Here is a 21,759-nt window from a genome sequence, read left to right on the forward strand (position 1 = left end):
CCTATAGTATTTTACCCTTTTTGTGTTTTTAAGTTTAGTTATTTTGTTTGGTCTTGGTGTTGGTTCGAGTCTATGTTTGTTTGTTGGTCATTTGTGGTTTTCTGGTTGTCTAGGGGTACTGGTTGTCTAGGGGTACTGGTTGTATGTTCCAGTAGTATTTTATCTGATATACTCTAACTCTTACTTTGTAAAGACATTTGGGTTTTGGGTCCCTTGTTAAAAAAACCTACTTTGACCCTAATAAAAAAAAATGTGACACCAATCAAAATGAACTAAAACCTAATTTTGAATGGCTCCATCCCATGCTTCTCTAGTTATGGTTTCTTCCTCCACTAGAAATGAGGATTCTTTTCCTAAATTAGGGCCTCCAATTATTGATCATCTTTCTTCTACTTGTCATCCAATAGATGTTGGTCATCCTATGCCTACTGGGCACCCTATTTCAATTATTTGTGTTTCCCTTGAATGCTAGTGTTGTTTTATCTCTTGTAGTTATTGATGGGTTGGTGGTGCTTTTGTATCTTCCTATATTTTCTAGTTGTCTTGCATCTACTGGAAAATATTTGGCAATGATATCTATGCTTCCTGCAGTTGTTGGTTTTCTTGTAGCTTCTGGTGGACTATTAGGCTCCCTACCTTTGTTACCTTTAGGGTCGATTAGTATGAGAATCTCTTTGACCCCTCTTTAGATAGATTGGATGGTGCTTCAAGTTTGAGGGTTAACAGACTGATTTCTATTTCTAAACCTCTTTGAGTTTGGCTAGATGAGGAGGTATTGCTTGATACTAAGCATGTTTCCTCTAAGCTTTTTGTCAAATGTGTGATATGTTATTTAAAGGGCTTATGGCCAAGCCTCCTTGAGTTACAAAGTTGGATTTCTACCCATTGAGAGTCTATTTTATTTGGTACTATTAACATCTTCCCCCTTCGATGAGGTTTATTTTGTTTCCAAGTTTAATTTGGTTAAGGATAGGAATCTTATTCTAAGTGATTTTTCCTTTACTTCGGAGGATCATTTTGTGCTCATGATTAAGCTATGGCACCCTAAATTCTCCCTGTTTATTGAAACCTTTAACAAGGTTCCAATTTGGGCGAGGCTTCCCAATCTTCCTTTTCATCTTTGGGTGGATTCCCTATTTGAAGTGGTGGAGAAGGAACTTGATGACTTTTTGATGGTTGACAATGTGTCTACTGATATTATGCATTTTGCCTATGCTCGAGTATTAGTTGTGATGGAAATTTCTAAGAGCATTCTAGATATGGTTAAGCTTGAGCATTATAATGGTGTTTTGGTTCAATCATTGGACTATGAAGACATTCCTATTAGATGTAAGAGATGCTTTAAAACTAGGCATGTTGCAGCTCAATGTGGCTTAGAGATGGTTTAAGACAAAAAAGTCTACTACTTGGTGGAGTGGTGCTTCTACAAAACATTATATTTTCTCTAAGAAAAGATTTGCTCAAATTATCTCTCGGGATTGTCATGATTCTAAGAACCATGCTACTACTAGTTTACCTTCAATTAATACTACTTCTGCTGGCTATGTGGTTGCTAGTGATGAGACTAGTGATAGTGCCACTGGGTAAAAGTACAAAGTTGTGTCACCTTTCGAGTTAACTTATTAGAATGACCGAGTTTGACTATTTCTATCTAAAAACCAATTTTTATCTTGATAAATTTATTCTAGCTAAGTTATATACGGTCTCACACTTTTCCAATTGGAAATGTTTATGAAATGCATGTTTTATACTAGTTAGTATCCAATTACTAAATAAATACAATTATTTCATAAAACTAACGTTTCAATAACTCATACTATTTGTTATGATATTATTTTAATAACATATAAACACCATTTATAGAGCTCAAACTCAAAAATATTCTCATATAGAGTTCATAGTGTTTTAATTAGATATATTATATTATAATTAAAAAATTCTACAAGTACATATTTTAACACTCAAGAAGATCTCGATTTTGAGAAAGAAAAAAATATATTAAAAAAAAATAAAATTTATATGGCGTTCTAGAGGAGAGAGTCCTCTTAAAGAATCTATAATTTTTCATTTTTTTGGAACATATGTGTTTTGAAAAATGTGGTGGGAGATGAAAACTATCGATTTGAATAAGTTGAAATTTGAATCGTTATAAAAGAGAAAATATAGGTCTAAAGCCAATTTTTATTTTTGATTATTCTAGATACATATGTTATATATAAAATAATCTGAGATCAAAGGGAAATAAGTTTATTTCCATGTAGTTTTGTGGTGGAAACTAGACCTCTAATTTCTAGTGTTTTTCATCACCTAAAAGTTATATTTAAGAAATAGGAAAATATATAATTTCTTATTCCAAATAATTATTAAAAATTATAATCATAAACTTCATCCATTTCTACACATTTCATTAATTTACTTCATTTTCAAATTCTAAATAATAATACCATTTATATGTCATTAAATGTGAACAACTATACTTTTGTTAGCCTTTTCCTTCGTAAAAGGGTGACATAGGTTTGTGCTTTTACGGGGCTATTGTGTATGATGGAGTGTTTCTCCTGCTAGCGATGCTCCTCCACATTTTGTTGTTGGTATACCTTCTACTAGTACTATTTATGCTTTGTAAGTGTTGTGTTGTTTAGAGGTGGGAATGCTAGTAAAGATTCAATTGTGTTTTTTGATAATGTTTCTTTACTAGATGTTATTCTATGTTGTTCTAAGTTGGATATTGACGTTGGAGGTCTTGTTTATGATGGTTCTTCTAGGCCCGATCCTTTGTTGGTTAAGTATGACCTTTCTCATGGTAACCCTGACTTGGATATTAATTTGTTTCTTGTGTTTTCCTTGTGGGATGTTGGCTCTCATGGCCCTAATTCTTTGTGCTGGCAGGATGTTGCCACCAAGGTTGAATTTTTTTTTTTAATGGATAAACACTCTAAGTATGTGCCAAAATGTTTTAATATGACCCTCATGTCCCATAAGAAGGGGGTTAAAATGTAACCCTTAGTGGGATTTTTTGTATTTTTGGGTTCCTAGGTCTTCATTGCTTGATCTTTGGTAGCAATCAACCTTATTTTTGCTTCACTGGTATTGGCCCTTGTTGGCCCATTGTTTGTAATGGGGAATCTTAATGTTCTATCTCATTACTATTATACAAGGTTTTGGGTCCTCTTAAAACCTATTTTTACCTTAATCCAACAACAAAACATGACATAATGTGTGTTTCGTTTCTCATTATAGTATTAATGACATGGATCCCATATTTTAGAAAAAAATGATAATTTTTTTGATCTACTAAATATCTACAAGGATTAACATAATGCATCAATGAATTTAATCTCTAAACTCATAGAAACATTAACTATTATACTCATGGAAGCAAAAAAAACTATCAAGCAAGTAATAAATTCATAAATTTTTGTTAATTTCATCTCATGTTTTTGTTTTGTTAAATATATTGATAACTTGAACATGTTTGATGATAAAAAGAGGGAGTGAAAACATATTTTTAAAATTAGATTTGAAATAATTTTTTATCGTAAATATAATATATTATTACATTAAAAAAGATCTTAAAATATTGCTACAATTTCAATTATATAACTAATAATATAAATATAAATATATTTCAAAATTAATATAAAAAATAAAACCTATAAAAATCACTAAAATAACAATATATTTTTATTTATAACATTTTCCAAACATGTACATCTAAAATATTTTATTTAGATACATCCTGTTATATTTTATAATTTTGATAAGAAATTTTATTATTGTAGAAAGTATCTAGTTTTATGTTTTCTATTTAACTATGACTTTTGATGCAACCTAAAATCTTCTCTTCCCCACACGTAAATTTCATCTCCTTATCAGAATGTACCTAATTCATCAGCGTCTTTATTTATTTACATACATCCTCTTATATTTTATAATTTTGATAAGAAATTTTATTATTCTAAAAAGTATCTAGTTTTATCTTTTCTATTTAACTATTAAAATCATTGACTTGACATGACTTTTGACGCAACCTAAAATCTTCTCCTCCCCACACGTTAATTTCATCTTGTCAGAATCTACCTAATTCATCGGCGTCCAACAAAATCTTATTCACTTATCGATCATGGTTAGCATCAGTGGTCATAAGAAAAAACTTGGAATATGTAGGAAGTCAAGAATAACTACTGTATTCTAGAAACTAGAAATTAAGATGATGATTTTTTCAACCAGGAAAATGTCCTTAAGTACACTTGAACGCTCTCAGCACCCATGTGAACGGAAGTAATATGTCGACAAGAATTTTATTGTATGCGGAAGTAGATGAGATGAGTTGGAATCCAATAAGGAAAATCAATACACACATACAACCATGGTTAGACTGACGGTACTAAGACAAACATTGAATATGTAGGAAGCCAGGACTGAATTGTCATATTGTATAAATGCAGATAAATTGCGCTTAATTACATGAGGAATTCTGAAGAAATATACTTGGCCATTACTCTTTTGGTCAATGCATCAGCTCACCCGACATTAATATTTAACGGGTCCAGACGATCCAAATATTTTTAAATTTAGATTATGGGTGGAAAACTTTGTTTCTTAGCTAACATATTTAATTTCAAGATATGTTGTAAGATATTTGAAAATGTGATTGAACATGCATATTGTTGTCCCACTTTTGTTTTCTAATCTATTGGCAAAAGTGAGTTCTAGTCTCTTTCATGAAATGTTTGAGTATAGGTCTAGATTCTTAAACTCTGGCTAGGTGATCTCTATCGGATTTTCCCAACACACCTTCTCTTTCTCCATAGCAGGGCAGATGGTTGTTTTTATCTTGTAATTTGTTGAGTAAGTTAGTATCCAATTCGATAGAGATCAAATTTCACTCATTTCAGATGAAGCATGTTTACTATTTGTTCACAACACATTAATGGTGCAAGAATTAAGCATTGGCAGAAATCTCATATCGCCTTCTCCTCAATGGGTTTTGAACCCATGAAGGCGATTTTCTGCAGAACCTCAACTAGAGAAGTATTCAATTGAAAGATTTCCAAGGCCATAGTTTTCGAAGCAAATTCGTGCTTGAATTTGAGATCAAACTTCCAGACACCCATTTGGATGCACTAGTACTCAAACATGAAGTCTCGGCATAAAAAATCGTTTGTCTTCTCCTCGATGGGTTTTCAACCCATGAAGGCAATTTTCTGATTATGCAGAGAAATCAAGCTGGCAAGTAAAATTTGGTTCCTATCATGAATCTCGTACATGTTACTTAAGATGATATTGGAAGCAAAACAAATAGTTGTAGAGGGAAACCATTACCAAAATCTCACTTGGTAGATTTTCATCAACGAAGTACTCTAGGGGCAACCCTCAGAAATGAAGGGAAACAGAAAAGAAAAAAACAATTTAAAGCAAAATTACCATTGGAACCCATGGAACAGTGAGAAGACTTTCAAATGTCCATTGGGCCATTGCATTTACTCTTAATGGATATTTCCTTAAATGATCACTCATGTGGCGTGAATTGTGAAGTTTAACAAATGAATCAAGGCCCCTACATAAGAATGCACAGACAATTGGAAAAGCTACATTGGTTACTTAATCTCTTATTCTTGTCAAAGCGCATAATTTTTGAAAGCCAGTGATTGAAGTATTTCATTATCTTATTCATTTTACATGTCGAAACTCTATTTCAAAGCAATGGCCACTAAGTTTGTGGGTTTTGACAGTTTAACTAGGATCAAATCTCAACTGCAAGACTTCACAGATACATCCCTCCATTTTTTCTGATATGAAAAATTTCCAGAAAAGGGTACAAAGGCCGAATGCATCCATCCTATCACCAAAAATCTTTGAGAATGCGGTTTGGTTGAGGTAGCCAATTTTCCAGTTGCAGATTAAGCCCTAGAGATCATTCATGAATGTATCCACCATTACAATCTAGAAATGAGGCAGATAGTTCTACCCGATGATACCATGTTTATCTCAATTGATAGGCAAATGGTAGTGAATTGCCTTCATGTGCCAGAACGGGAGGAGTTTTCTGACCTAACTATTGGTGGGGTCATTTCAAAATTCTCACTAAAGAAGATGATATGAAAGAAGGACATCATGCGGACATGGTTCTAGAAACCACAGAGTGAAAAAAGCAAAGTCCCTAAAACATTGTTTGGAACCAACCTCAAACTGGAGATAAATGACATTCTAGTTCTTTTGCATAGATTATGAGGTGAAACCAAAGCCTACAACTTTGTTGAGAAAAATTTCTTCTTGGTTCAAGTTATATGTTTAGGTACACAATATATTGATTGGGTGCAAGAGGTAAGCGAGACTCTATCCAATTCTCTCCAAGTAGCCAAGTTTTAAAATTCATTCTATATATCTTCCTTCTTGATATACATGCTAGAGCTTCTTTGCAATTATGGCATGGCCTCCCATGTCTAGAAGATTTCCTAGATGATATTAAGTCATATGAGTTTTATCCATACTTGCAGCTATAAAATAGTTATCCGAAATATGTAAAAGTGAATGACGAATTTACAATGATAATTTATAGGGAATTGCAAGGACACCCAAAAAGGAGATTCTCTCCTGAAGCCATGAATGTCATTAGTCAATTCGGCTACTATTTTATTTAGTTCTCATCCTTTTCTTATCTTTGTCTTGCAACTTTTGGTGGATTTCCCCTGAAGCTGCCAAGATTACTGAGTGATATGATAGTGGTAATCGAGATCATTTCGCAAGCCTTGCAAGTGAATATCCTGAGTGGAAGCTTGAAGAAGAAACAATATGAATTCCTTATGAAGGTTGGAGCTTCAAGTTCTGACACCCATTCAGATGCTAAGAACATGATGAAGGTGTTCAAAAAGAAGTACAAACTAGATATGTATGAAGTCCCGAGGCCTATGTTTGACCCCAATGGGTGCACTAAAGATGTCTTGCAAATCAAGAGTGTAATAAAGCATATCACCATAATTGAAGATTATTGGGCTGACTGCAATCATGAATTCGAGAACCATGATCGAGCCTTCGCAAGATTAATAGCTGATCAAGTGAAGATGTATAAGGTAAACATAGATGGAGATGGAGTTGAGGATGATGGTCAAAATATTTATAGCAATACTTATTTGACCAAGTTGAGGAATACTCCCATAAGCTCTACACTTGCTAGAGACGTAGTGGAGGATTTGGATGTGATGATGGCCAAAATATATAAGAGAATTAGGAAGTGGGTCGTGGACCACAGCGCAGAAGAAAAGAACTAAAGTAGTGTCTGCCCAGTTTGCTCTAGATGCAACTGCAACATCTTCTTCACTTGGTGGCGCTTCAATCACAACCCCATCTCTCATACAAGGCCTACCTTAGCTAGCAGGTGGAGACGATCAACCTCTTGACAATAGCATTCCTCTAGAAAAGACTTGCCCAAATGGTTAAGTACTTGTGATTTGGACGGGGGCAGAAGTCAAGAAGAAGAAGAATGTGGAAGTTGAGAAGAAGATAGCAAAAGAATCAACAGATGTTGCAGCTCCAATGGCACACCTACCTCAATGCTGCAGAATTCCATTTGTAAGCATAACAATGCTCTTTTCTAGTAGCCCTCAAGTACAAGTGGTCAACCTTGGAGTTGATAAGAGCAGTGAAAGAGAATCAATTGAATCAGATGAGGAAGCGAAGAAGACATCCAAGGTAGTAAAGGTTCTTGAAGATCCCAAGTTCATCTCCCTTGCTCCCGAAAACCCTTTCTCCTCTACTTTGAAGCTTTTAACTCCTATAAGGAGAAACATTTTCAATGTGGATACACTAGGGGTTGCATCTAAGGTAATTAGCACTGAGTCATGGCTTGAGGATGCCTTAAACAAAAAGAGGAAAAGGAAAGATGAGGGAGCTCCAAAAAAAGAGACTCTATCTCTAGCCATCTGTTCTGGGTTAGCATTGAGCACAATGAAGAAATAGAAGACTTTATCCATCCTCGGCAGAGACCTAGATGATGGGCATCTAACTATGGAGACAGCCAAGCTGAACAAAGAAGGTAGGATTGAAGACCTAACCATAGATGGCTTCACATTATAGTCTCTAGATCTTGGAGAAGCTAGGCACAACACCAAAGTGGGTCTGTGGAAATCAACAAATGAAGTGATAGAGGGATATATTGAAGGTCTCAAGCTTGCCAAAGTTAGGATGAAGGTGGAGATCTATGAACTTAACTACATCATCAGGAAACTAATTGCCTCACTAGAAAATATCTCAGGATTGCTACCTACCGGTGACCCTACAGCCATAGATATTTAGGCTATCATCTCCTAGCTATAGGAAGGAAAGTATTCGAGCAAATTGGTAGAGATTGGATTGGAAAACTCAAGCTTGAAGGGCTTTTAGTAATAAAGAGGGTAGGCAATGTAGTACTAAGGCTTGATACAGAAAAGGACAATATCATAGCAAATAGGGAAACTCTATCTGTAGAAAAGGCCAAATGTGAAGATGAAGGCAGCAGTTAAAGTAAAAATTTTGGCAAAGGGAGACGTGCCTTTTTTTGAGTGGCAACAAAGGTTACAATTCAAAGCGGATATGATTTCTTCCACATAAGAGGAACTGAAGGAGACAGAGAGTAAAGTTTAAGAAGAACAAGATAAAGATTATGAGTTGTTGAAAGGCCTTCATACTGAGTCTCAAATGAGTGGACGAGGAAAAGGAGTAGTGGGAGTCACCATTATGCAAAAGGCTTTCTCTGACTACTTGGATAAGTTAACAGATAAATCCTCCAATCATCAAAATAAAGTGTCTGATCTTCAACAGCTTAGCAAATGCATACATGTGGCAACAAAAGAGATATAAGAGTTGTTGGATGCAATCAAAGAATTGGCAAGAGAATGCTCCAAGTGGCTAATTCGATACACTAACTTCCATGTCGTCAAACATGAAGAGATCATTTTCATTATCGTCGTTGCAAAAGCCTATAAAGCTGAATTGGAGAAGAAAAAGAAGGGGAAATAATATTGTTCCCACTCTCTTGTATTTTGGCTATGTATTTGTAACTGATAATTGGCTTCTTATCATTTGTCAATTTTGAGAAAGGAGGTTAACTAACTCATTCTTTTTGTAATGGTTCATCTCAAAATCCTAGATGTACTCATTTGAAAATTAATGGAAAGGTCAGATAATTTTTGGTGTGAAATATTTCATATTGTAGAGACAAAGTGAATGTGTTTTGTATCAATTATTTACTGCTCCATTGTTTATCATAGTTGGAGATATCTCTTTGATTTGAATTGAGTTAAGAAGCAAACAGAGCTTTGTTCCCCTATTCAATACAGCAAACCGAAGATAATAATAGTGTTATTAGAGGTTAAAGGAGATTATTTTCTGCATTATTTCTTAAGGTAATTCATTGCATGTTAAATTTAAAAGCACTCTATTAAATATCTAATCCATAAATAGAATTCATTATTGCATCATCAAATTATGCGGGTTTGTAAGATGTATGAATTCATGAATTTGATTAGTGTTAAGACCCAAATCCTAGCTTGAGTTAGTTCCTGTTTAGGCCTAACTTGCTTTTCCTCTCCTATTCTCTAGTCAAGAATAAACCCCATTTTAGAATTAGGAATAAAAAAATTCATCGCAAATCATAAATTCAAGGGAGCTATACCTTCAAATTCAGAGGGAAATCAGTCACCTAGTGCAGTTTCCCAACTATTGTAATCAGTTATTGTTCACAAGTGTTGGGCATTTAAGATTTAGATTGAAAAGAACAATTTGTTTACCAACATATATATATATATATATATATATATATATATATATATATATATATATATATATATATATATATATATATATAAAATTCATAATAAAACTAGCTATCAAGCTTTGAAGAGACCTTGGAACTTTGTACAAACCAAATACTTTTTTGGATTATAGTAAAAGAACATTTGTTGAAGTAAAGTAGAAAGGAAAAACATTGTAAAGAAGATAAAATATTGCGAAAGTTCACTTATTTGTAACATCCATTCAAGTATGAACTTCATTATCAACAGAACTAAAGCATTTATGTATACTTTAAAGGCCTTAGATTCATTAAAAATCTTGCACAATGGAAACATAAGTTCTGATGCATTGTCCATGTTGTAGTACTTGTCGTAAGCTAGCTCTTGCAAGAGATCATAAAATGCTTCCAATTTTCCACATGTCATGTGGAATTTTCACAATACTTCTTCTATAACTTTCTAATTTCAATGTGTTGTATATATATAAACTTCCTTTCCAATATAGATTATGATTGATCCATATTCCTAGCATAATTGTATTGCTAATATACACACTTAGATTTCTAAAACTTAGAAGACTAGGCTTAAAATTATGCTAGAAACCTTTTCCAATATTCAAATTTAAATATATTCTAACAATTTATTTTATTTTGCAAAAAGATGTTCTAATGGTGAACATAATTGATGCCATTAGAAAATAAGAAAAATTAAAGATTCTTTCACCTTGCATTCTTGCAACAATATTTGGAGATAATAAACTTGCTAGCTGGGATTTTTTAATTTCCTCTACTAAACACTAAATTTTTTTTTATAGATATGTAAAATGCATCCCATCATATGATAGATCTATTTTTTATATCATATTTAATTTAATTAACCATTTGAATTACAAAGCAAGAATATGCTGCAAATAGAAACCCAACCAAAATTGGCATGGTTTAAAGAGTTGTTAAGAAATTTGTTATTAATTTATGAAATGGGGTTTTCAAAAATACTGCACACTTATCCCCTATATCATCTTTCTTCTATCTCAAACTCACAACCTCTTGTTGAAGAATAAAAGCATGTTATGATCTAATAAAATAGAAATTAAAAAATACCATATCTAAATTATTAGAGAAAAATGAGAAGCAAAGTTAGATTATTAAATATTTTAATTTACAGATTTTAGAGTTTTCAAAAGTTGTAGTTAAATTATTTTCCTCCCAATATGTAGATATGGACAAAGAATTTTCAAAGCCCTTAAAAAGGAAGGCAAGATGTCGAAACAAGGCCAGGATGAAAAAGTATCTTAAATGTCATTGGATCTTTTAATAGCTATCATGATAAATTCTGCTCACAATATAGTAGCAAAATAATTCTATATAACTAGTATGAAGGGCTCAAAAGGGCAATTAAGCATACTTCCTGCACCCTGCATAGGTGACTTGGGCATGTCTATTATGCTCAATAAGGTACACATTGCATTTTTCTGATCCTAATGTTGACTATGCATACAACCAAGTTTGAGAAAAGAGGATGGAGGCAAAAAGTTGCATAGGAAGCCTCTATTTTCACAACAATTGGACCCTATGGAGGAGCATTAAACCATATTGAATGAGGATGATTGTGTTGTTTGTCCAAGATGAGGAATTTTAATATAAAGAAAAACTACACATTAATTCATACAAAAGCAAATAGTGAAACCATAGTAACTCACGTTTCTTAAAATAGAAATAAACTTCCCAAGAATTTCTAGCAATGGTTGATGGGCATGAAAAATATGGTTCCATCTCAGAAGCTTTCCATCTATTTGATAAAATACCTGAGAAAAATATGGCCATAAGGATGGTAATGATTTTAGGATATGCTCAACATGTGGATATACAAAAGACTTTTTATCTCTTTTCCTAGATGCAACAATCATTATCACAACTAGACCAATTCATGTATGTGTGTGTTCTTAGCATATATGTTTGCCTTGTGGTTCTAGGTTATGGTAAACAAGTACATCCATAGATTTTGAGAATTTATTTCAAATCATATGTGCCTATGGTAAATGGTCTTATCGCTATGTATACTAAACATGGAAGCATCAAATATGCACACAATCTGTTTGACAAATTACCCATAAAAATTATTGTGCTATAAACAACAATAATTTTAGGATATGTCATGAACGGTTGTGGTTATGATGTTGTAAATCTTGTTGAAAAATGAAAGAAGTAGGGATTAAGCCTAATTGTATTACCTTCCTCAATGTTTTATCTACGTGTAATCAATCTAGCTTAGTGGACATAAGTTGTTCCTATTTTACTTCAATGACTAAAAAGCATAGGATCATACCAAACATAGACCACTATTATTGAATGGTTTTCTTTTTAGAGTAGGCTAGATGCTTAGATATTCTCATGATTTTTCTCAATAACATGCCATGTGAAGTAGACATGTGACTTTATTCGATATTTATCAACATCTCTAGAATAAAATGACCATCCAGAGTTGGGAAACAATGTAAAAAAACTCTATTTCCATTGGATCCAAACAACTTTGAAATTTGTATCATTGTTTGAAACAACATTTATGCTACAACTAGTAGATGGAATGATGTTGAGAAAATCAAGAGATTAATTAGAGAAAAATGAATTAATCAGTTGTTGGTATAGAGTTGGATTAAAATCAAGAGTAAAGTGCATACCTACTTGGTAGGGGATGAGGCATAACTTTAAATGAAGCAATTTGTGAACACATTGGGATCCAAATTATCAATGTTCCAAATGTAAACACAATTTTATTGGAAAAATTAGAAGGAATCCTGCATAGACACAATCAAATGCAAGTTAGGGACTTGGAAACAAAAAATCAAATTTTAGGATGCTTTCTAAGCAACCAAACTTTTCAAATATTGAGATGTGCTCCTGCCTTCCACAAAATGCTTTCCCTTGAATTTGAATTTATAGGCTTATCCTATCATGTTTATTATGAGTTCCTTACTCCCATTTTCTCCTTTTTTATAAGTTATTTTAAAACTTTGAGTTGAGGCACAAACCACTTCCATAAATTTGTTTGTTATTGCAACTATTGGACCTATTTTTCACCTTGGAGTAAAAAATAACCTATATTATTCTCTATAGATTTTACATCAACTTTTTGGAAGATTTAGCTAATGCAATCCAATGTCAATGTAGGGTACCATCTTCCTTATGTAGTGATAGTCTGCAACCAACTATGGATAGAATCTTCTCTTCAAATAAGGATTTAAATCAAAACAAGAAGAGATCAAAATTTTATATCTGCTTAATAGCTACTATTGGTATTTAATAATGGTATTTTTGAGACCACATATCATGATGCATTTTTATCAACCATTCTACATGTTAAGAGGGCATATCTCATTTGAGCATCTAATTCATAAGATATGTGAAGTGCTAATAAAGGTCTATGAAATATGGCATATTTTCCTAATAATTTCAAACAACTGTTCCAAGGTTCCCATTTAGCTGATGCCCTCCATTATGGTTTGAAAGTTGATGATATCATGTTCTCATAGTCTTGTACTAGCAAATGAAGAAAAATGCATAACAATTTTATAGAGCTGTATTTAATTTCCAAAAGTCTTTCCTTGAAATCATTAAATCTTTGTCTTCACAGTTATAATGCTACCAACAAAACACAAATGTGTCTATGCTACAAAAATAGTTGTAAGGAGCTCATACATCTTCATGGTAAAGCAATTCGCATACCCTAGAAGACCTATTATATTGACATTTTGGAAAACTTACCTAATTGTCTTCTAAATCCTAACAGAGCAGAAATGGATGAAAATATGTAGACAATAAGTCAACTCTTCATTGATTTGAGGCCTAAGCTATAGAAATCTAATATTGAAAATATGACAATAATTCAAAGTACTAGTAATTGAATATGGAAATGGTTAAACTACCAAAACAACTTTGATATTGAAATTATACTAATAATCCCAACATGGTATTCATTATTGAATTTGATGAAGCTAGGGAGGATTGGTTCGCAAACCATTCTTTGTCAAAAGTCGAATAATTAATTGACACATGCACACCAAAATGAATGCATGATTCAACTGCATTGTATCCCTTGATTTATGAATTTTTAGCTTGACAGTATAATTAATAATCTTATGCATTGAGGTTGTCAATTATTATGCATTATAGTTACCACCACACACTTCTCTTGATTTGCACAACCATTTACCTTTTCATTCCCTACGATAGATTCTCAACCTTTCTTGTTTTTCATGGATGAAGGTACTTATTTCTTCCCATCCTTTCCTCGCCCTTTTACACCAAACTTTACTACATAAAAGACTTGGGGTTGCACAAATATTTATGAAAAAAGAGATTATGTAAATCTAAGAAAGATTCTCTTCATAGCTACATTCTTCAAACATTGGCTACAATAGCCCATTGTAATAGGATTCTTCACAAAGTTCTTACTGCATAATGACAAAAATTATGTATATTCAATTCAAACATATACAAATTGTTACTCTCACATTTAGAGTTATTGCGTAATCTTGTACCTAACAATAAATATAATTGGCCTTATATTAGACAATAACAAGCAATGTCGTATAAAAATAGCATAATATAAAAATTTCATTCCAACAAATGTGTTGATATTAAATTAATGTTTAATAATTTGACATGCATACAAAACACATATTAGATTTTCAAATTGATGCTTTTTAAAAAAATTAATTTAATTTAATAATATTACCTTCTAAGTTGTACAATAGAAAATAATGACAATATTAGTTCTAATCAATAATACAAAATATTCCAAGAAAAACTTTGTACAATGCTATAATATTACTATACAGATTAAAACAATATTATGTTTAAATTTAAATCATACTGAACACGTAATTTATATTCATAAATTAATATAAACAAACACTTAATTTACAATCCTAACACTACAAGTGCCCTTAATTTACAATACTAATCTCAATTGTTCTCTTCCACCTCCTATCACTACAAGTGCTTGATGTGAATACAAAACTTGATGTTAATACAAAATAACAATCTATTTCAACACAACCTATAGGCACTGGCTATTTAGCCGAATATTTGCACTGGCCTTATAGCCCGTCCCAAACTTATAACGTAAAATCAAATCCTGCCAATTTGTTTCCTATCTGTTACATGAGGGGTGCATGGCCATTATTTTTTTCAAGATATAGTTTTAAATGCCATAAACTTTGTTCGACTACATATTCTAAATAATTTTTTAAAAAAAATTTACAACTTGTTTTTGAATAAAATAGAATCAATTTTTTTTCTCAAGTAAAGACAAGTAGTAGTTTACAAATGTTTAATATTTAATTATTAGAGTTTAGTGGGTTCTTAGTAGTTTATTTTAATTAAGATATATATATTTTTCAATGCTAACCTATTTAATTTATATTTATATTATTTTTAATTATAATTAAATTGATAAATTATTTAAAAAGATAGGAATATCAAATTTTAAATACATTATAACTATAAGATATTCCAGGAGAACAAGCATACTTATATTTTATCATATTAATGTAAAGAAAGCGGAGTCTTATTCATTTAAAAAAATAATTTAAAAATTTAAATGAGTTAAAATTAAATTAAAATAATTAAATTTATTTTTATTTATAATAAAATAAATAATTGATTATTCAAATGATAATATAGTTCAAAAATAAGTTCTTTATTTATATTTTAAATATTTTTTTATTAAATATATTAAGTGAAGCAAAGAATATATCAATAATTCTAATTCAAGAAAATAAAATAAAAAATACCACAAAATTTAAATACAATTTCTTAATTTCAATGATTAAAATTAATCTACATCTTTTATTTTGTACCAAATTTAAGTATAAAATAAGATTTAAGTTGATTTATCAAAATTAGTTTGGGATATATGTAAATATAAAATAAATTTCAACCCTTTGTCATATGCATTTTCATTCTCTCTTGTACATGGGATGAAATATATACAATATTTTTAAGAATGCCATTTAAAAAAATTAAAAAAGCTCCATTTTTTTCTTTAAATAGTTTCTATTATTTTTGTAAAAATTCATTAAAAGATGAATTTTCTGTTATTTAATTAACGATCTAAATAAAAATGATAAATTTTTATGATTTTTTCTTTGAAAATCTTACATATTCTTGTGTGTGTGTGTGTGTGCATGCGTGTGATTCTAAGCTTAATTTAACTTAAAAAAATATGCTATTGTTTGTTTCTTATTACATAGCCAAGAAATCATACAAACAAATATTTGTTTATACTTAATTAAAATTTAGTAATCATTTGATGTGAGCTCTAGATTAGTATGAACAATCATAATAAAATAATCTAAATGTAACTTGGATGCATACAATTTTTGGGAAAGCTGGACCTCAAGAGAGGTCTTTGGTAGCTTGACCAAATGTATTCTTATAAATGAGATCAATTGAAAAAATTAATGTGACAAATAAGTAAAACTAAAATGCTCATTATTTTTAATTATATAAGACTTTATTAATATTTAATATGTTGTACTGTAAAATTTAATACATAATTTTTAGTATAGATATAATATTGTTTTTTAAATAAATACAGTAATACAAATTATATAAGAAATAAAATTGTATTATATGTAGATGAGCCTACAACACAATGATAAATTGTGAGCCTCTTATTTGGAAAGTCTTGGGTTTGAATCTACTCAAAGTTAATAAATAAATTTTAACTTTAACATATATAAAACATTTAAAAATAAAATAAAATAAAATATATTGTTAAGATAAATATATTATATAATAAATAAAAAAATTATATAAGATCTAAAATTGCATAAGAAATAATATATAAAATAAATTATTAAATATTTATCAATTTTAAATAAATAAAAAATGAAAACTATCATTAATATAAAAATGATATTAGAAATGTGAATGTTTGCCTAAATTATCTTATAGCTAGAATGTGTTTGAAAATGATAAAATGAATATTCCTATCTTATTAAATAATTTATCAATTTAGTTACAATAAAAAAATTAAAATGAATAATATAAATATAAATAATACAGATTAACATTTAATTTACTTATTTTAAATTGATTTCAAATAAACTACTAAACTCAACTCTAATAATTAAATATTAAACTTTTGAAAACTAGTACTTTACCTTTACTTAAGGGTTTTACTTCAAAAACAAATTCCAAATCAAAATTTTATTGGAAAAAATAAATTTAAATCGACACCATCACACCACATAACAACATTTTGAAATATCAAAAAGACATTATAGGTCTGGGAAAGTCTATGAGGCCAGTACAAATATTTAGCCAAATAGCCAGTGCCCAATCTATAGCTCCGTTGTGGTCACCGTCACACCACATAACAACACTTTGAAACATCAAAAACATGTTATAGGTCTGGGACATAACAACACTTTGAAATATCAAAAAGACGTTATAGGTGTGGGACGGTCTATGAGGCCGGTGCAAGTTTTCGGCCAAATAGCCAGTGCCCAACCGATAGCCCCATTGTGGTCACCGTCACACCACATAACAACACTTTGAAATATCAAAAACACGTTACACTTTGAAATATCAAAAAGACGTTATAGGTCTGGGACGGTCTATAAGGCTGGTGCAAATATTCGGCAAATAGCCAGTGCCCAACGTATAGCTCCGTTGTGGTCATTCATTTCCTTCACGTACCCTTTGTCGTATCACAAACCGACACAGACGTGTCGGCTTTGATTTTGAGCCGTGGAAACTTCCCGAGGGTGCTCGAGTCATTGTTGCTTTACTTTGGTATCCCTTTCTACATTGTTTATATTTGAATAACTGATGGCTTCTGGGATTCGAACGACCAGTGACTGATACAGGCGTGAGAAGAGCAAACGCGAAAAAGAAATGGAACTTTTAAAATTAAAAAAAAGGTAAGTCTGTACCATTTTGAAAGCTAGATTTAGTCCTGTTTTAAGTTCGAACAAGATTTCGGAGTCGAGTTAATTAATGTCGCAAGTGGAAGGCCTGAGCGTGGTTCTTGTACTTTGTCTCCTCCCCACCTCGCTTCTTGCCCAAGCCCACACAAATTTTATCTTCAACAAATTCAATGTGTCGACCCTCGAATTGTATGGGAATGCTTCAGTGCAGTCAACTGCCATCTCCCTTAATCAACCATCAGAATATAGCATGGGCCGTGCTTTCTATCCGCATCCTGTGCGTATGAAAGATCCTGCCTCTCTCCATTCGACTCTCTCTTTCACAACAACTTTCGTATTTTCCATTGTTCCTTCAGCGGAAACAAACAGCGGGCATGGCCTGGCGTTTATAATGACCCCCGACAGGTCTGGGGAGGGATTCTTACCAGGTCCGTACCTTGGCTTGATTAGCAATCTATCGGTTATGGGAGAGGCTTCTAACCATCTGTTTGCAGTCGAGTTTGACACAACAAAGAACTATGAAGTTTTGGATATCAACGGTAATCACGTTGGCGTGGATCTCAACAACCTCATTTCTGTAGACTCTAAGGCTGCGGGCTACTGGATCAACAGCAGCCAGTTTCATGAATTGAATCTCAAAAGCGGACAGAATATTCAAGCTTGGATTGATTATGACAATCTTCTAAAAGAACTCAAAGTCACCCTTGCAGAGGCTGGGCTGGATCGTCCACAGAAACCACTGTTATACATGAAGAATTTATCCCTGTCCGACATTCTACAAGAAGAAATTTACGTTGGTTTCTCGGCAGCTACGGCTACCATCTATGAGGAGAATTACATCCTGGCCTGGAGCTTTGCAACAAACGGAATTGCCCCGTCCCTGAATACATCTAATCTTCGATCCTTTATACAAAAGAAATCCGAGAGCTCAAACTCCAAACTGATAGTTGGTGTAATTAGCACAGGTTGCGTTGTCATTCTCCTGCTGGTGGTTGCAGCATCACTTGTGTGGCTGAAGAGAAAGCAGTACAGAGAGACAATCGAAGAATGGGAGGTGGAGTACTGGCCTCACAGGTTTAACTACAGAGATCTGCATATTGCAACCAAGGGCTTCCGAGAGCAAGAACTCCTGGGATCCGGAGGCTTTGGTCGAGTATACAGAGGAGTCCTTCCCACAAACGGCCTCCAAGTAGCGGTGAAATGTATTTTTAGAGAAACAGATGAGGGGCTGAAGGAATTCATAGCAGAAATCTCGAGTCTTGGTCGCCTTCAACATCGGAATCTTGTGCAGATGAGAGGCTATTGCAGGCAGGGAAAGGAACTATTCATAGTATATGACTACATGCCAAACGGGAGCCTGGACAAGATGATATTTGAAAATCCAGAGAAGGTGCTCGACTGGGATCACAGGTACAGAGTGCTCAGAGATGTTGCTGCAGGGCTGCTGTATCTTCACGAAGAGTGGGAGCACTGCGTGGTGCACAGAGATATCAAGTCCAACAACGTTTTGCTGGACTCGGAGCTAAATGGGAAGTTGGGTGATTTTGGGCTCGCCCGTCTGTTCGAGCATAACGAAAGCCCACACACTACTCGTGTGGTTGGAACGCTGGGGTACATTGCGCCGGAGTTCGTAGAGACAGGAAAGGCTAGCCCCGCCACAGATGTTTTCAGTTTTGGTATTTTTATGTTGGAGGTTGCCTGCGGAAGGAGACCTGTGGATCTCTCCCTCGAATCTGGCATGGTAGTTATGGTTGACTGGGTGAGAGAACTCCATTCTACCAGCAGACTGATAGATGCGGCTGACCCAAATTTTTGTGGGCAATTTGTTGAAGTTGAGATGGAGAGAGTGCTGAAACTGGGTCTGATCTGTTCCAATCCTCAACCAGAAGACAGGCTTGGGATGAGACAAGTCCTGAAAATACTGGAAGAAGAAGCCCCAGTACCAGATGTCAGGGCTTCGTTTTATATGGAGACGAGTGCACCCAGCAGTATCTGGAACTCTTCACCATATTACAATCGCAGCACAGAAGATTCCACTTCCAGGTCGAGCTATCTTACCGGCGGTGTCACTGTATAAAATCTCTCTCTATTTGGCTTCTTGGTGCTACTGCAACCATCTTGTTTAGTCTGGAATATTCATCTTGCACAGAACCCACTGCCACTATTCAGCATAGGCCTTAAGCATTTTTTTAATTAGAATTTGTTGGCTTCTTTTTAATTTCCAATCTGTTCATTTTCAATTTGACAGTAGATAACTAGCTTTTAGTTCACTTTGACGTTTTATCTAACTATTAAAATCTCCTCCCTACACGTCAAACTTGTGTCGTTATCGGATTTGACCCAATGGCATCTACTTCGATTACAACTAGCAATCGCACCTTTGTGCAATGGTTATCCGAACAGGTGTGAAAATTATATTAAAATTAGATTAAGGTTTTATTAGTCCTTGTCTTAAGGCAGGCTACTAATGTTTTCAGCTGTGGCACTTGATTAATTTAAGTCAGGGTAATTGTCATATTCCAAAGTTTAAACATGAAATTTTTCATTTTTTTTTTTCTGATTTAAATTCTAATTTTCTATTAGTTGAGAGGATTTTTGTCGGAGATAATTTTATTTTTTAATTGTAAAAAATAGAAGAATATTTCCGAAAGATAAGGTTGTATTAATTATGACAACAACCATTGTCAGAAAGTCTGGGCTGGAATCATTTATTGCATAGCTTTAAGCCAATGGACATTCTTGCTTGAAAAATGATGATCGCGTTTCTCGTGGCAATGAGTCATGGAGAATTATAGGTACATCTGTATCATTCAGTTCGGCAGTGCATACGTCATTGTCATCTTCTACTACTGGTTCAGGCATTGGACTTGTGTCAAAGCCTCTTTTATTTTATAAAGATGATCATCTCGCAATTCAATGTAGGTAGATATGTAAGACACCATCAGAGATATTGTTGACCCACATAATGCTGAGAAGAATGTGTTCTCTCTAATTTTTTATGATTTCTCTTGTACAACTTGGTGTATCTTGGAAAAGTAAAAGTTTGAACTATATTTTTATTCAATTTTTTTATCAATATGAAGTGGGAATAATGTGCTTGTGCATTTGAAGTTTGAATTTGTCATTGAGAAGCCATTTGGTGTACTTTAAAATACATTGATGAAGTCTCTCTCTCACTGAGTGTATGTGTCCTACTATATATTTGTCTCTCTCCTCTTCCTCTACCTCTCTCTTTTGTGTCTCTCTTTCCCTCTCACTCTTATCTTAATCTCTACCTCTATCTTCACTTCATCTCTACTACTATGTATACCTATCTATCCCTATCTCTCGTCCCCCTCTTCATAACCCTCTTATTTGCAATTCTCTCGCTCTCTATCTCTCTTCCCTCTATTTTTACCTATTCATTTGATGCTAGAAGTCAATGGTCCACAATTATTGAGATCTATGGATATCGTCTTCATTGTTGTTAGAAAAAGAGGAACAAGAATGGAGAATGGTAAAAGACCATGTTTTTGGAAGACACCTCTTTTAAAGAATATTATACTAAAGATCAAATTTGAAAAAAAGTTTATAAAGAAGATAGGGTAAGGCTACAGTCCCATAGGCACCAACTTCCTTAAAAATAAAGTGGGTGCTGTTGAGATTTTTTAGGGATATTTAAAAAGGGAAGTGGTCCTGTGGATTTATAAGTGAATCCGCTTCAAAAAAAACATAACTACTAAATTTAAGGAAGCTTTTGTCTCGTGAATTTTAAAAAATAAAAATTAAATTTATTCATAAATTTGTTTGGTGGGAAAATGAAGTGTAGATTTTTGACTTGCTCAAATTGAGAGGGCTAAAAATTCAGGGCTCTTATTTTGTAGGAAAAGATTTCAATTAACCCTTTAGCCCCCCCTAAAAAAGTATTATGGAGGCACCCACTCCAAAAAAATAGAGCCCAAGCCCCTCCCATGGGACCCTTGCCTAAGTAGAGAATAGTGTCATTTAATATCAGGAATATTTATAGTTCATTTAGGAGTTATGTCTCAAGGGGAATTGATCATTCCCTACGAG

The 21,759-nt window shown here is 33.0% G+C and overlaps 1 pseudogene across 1 annotated transcript; it reads left to right on the top strand.

Moving 5' to 3' along the window:
- Positions 1–16,974: 16,974 nt before the first annotated feature.
- On the top strand, positions 16,975–19,931 carry LOC149543146 (L-type lectin-domain containing receptor kinase SIT2 pseudogene; annotated as a pseudogene). The gene has a single exon (XR_016355598.1). The product of XR_016355598.1 is annotated as an L-type lectin-domain containing receptor kinase SIT2 pseudogene (transcript).
- The last annotated feature ends 1,828 nt before the right edge of the window (positions 19,932–21,759 follow it).

This window comes from Cupressus sempervirens, chromosome 8, assembly GCF_028749045.1.
Source record: "Cupressus sempervirens isolate cs-2001-9-10 chromosome 8, ASM2874904v1, whole genome shotgun sequence".
NCBI classification, from domain to species: Eukaryota; Viridiplantae; Streptophyta; class Pinopsida; order Cupressales; family Cupressaceae; genus Cupressus; species Cupressus sempervirens.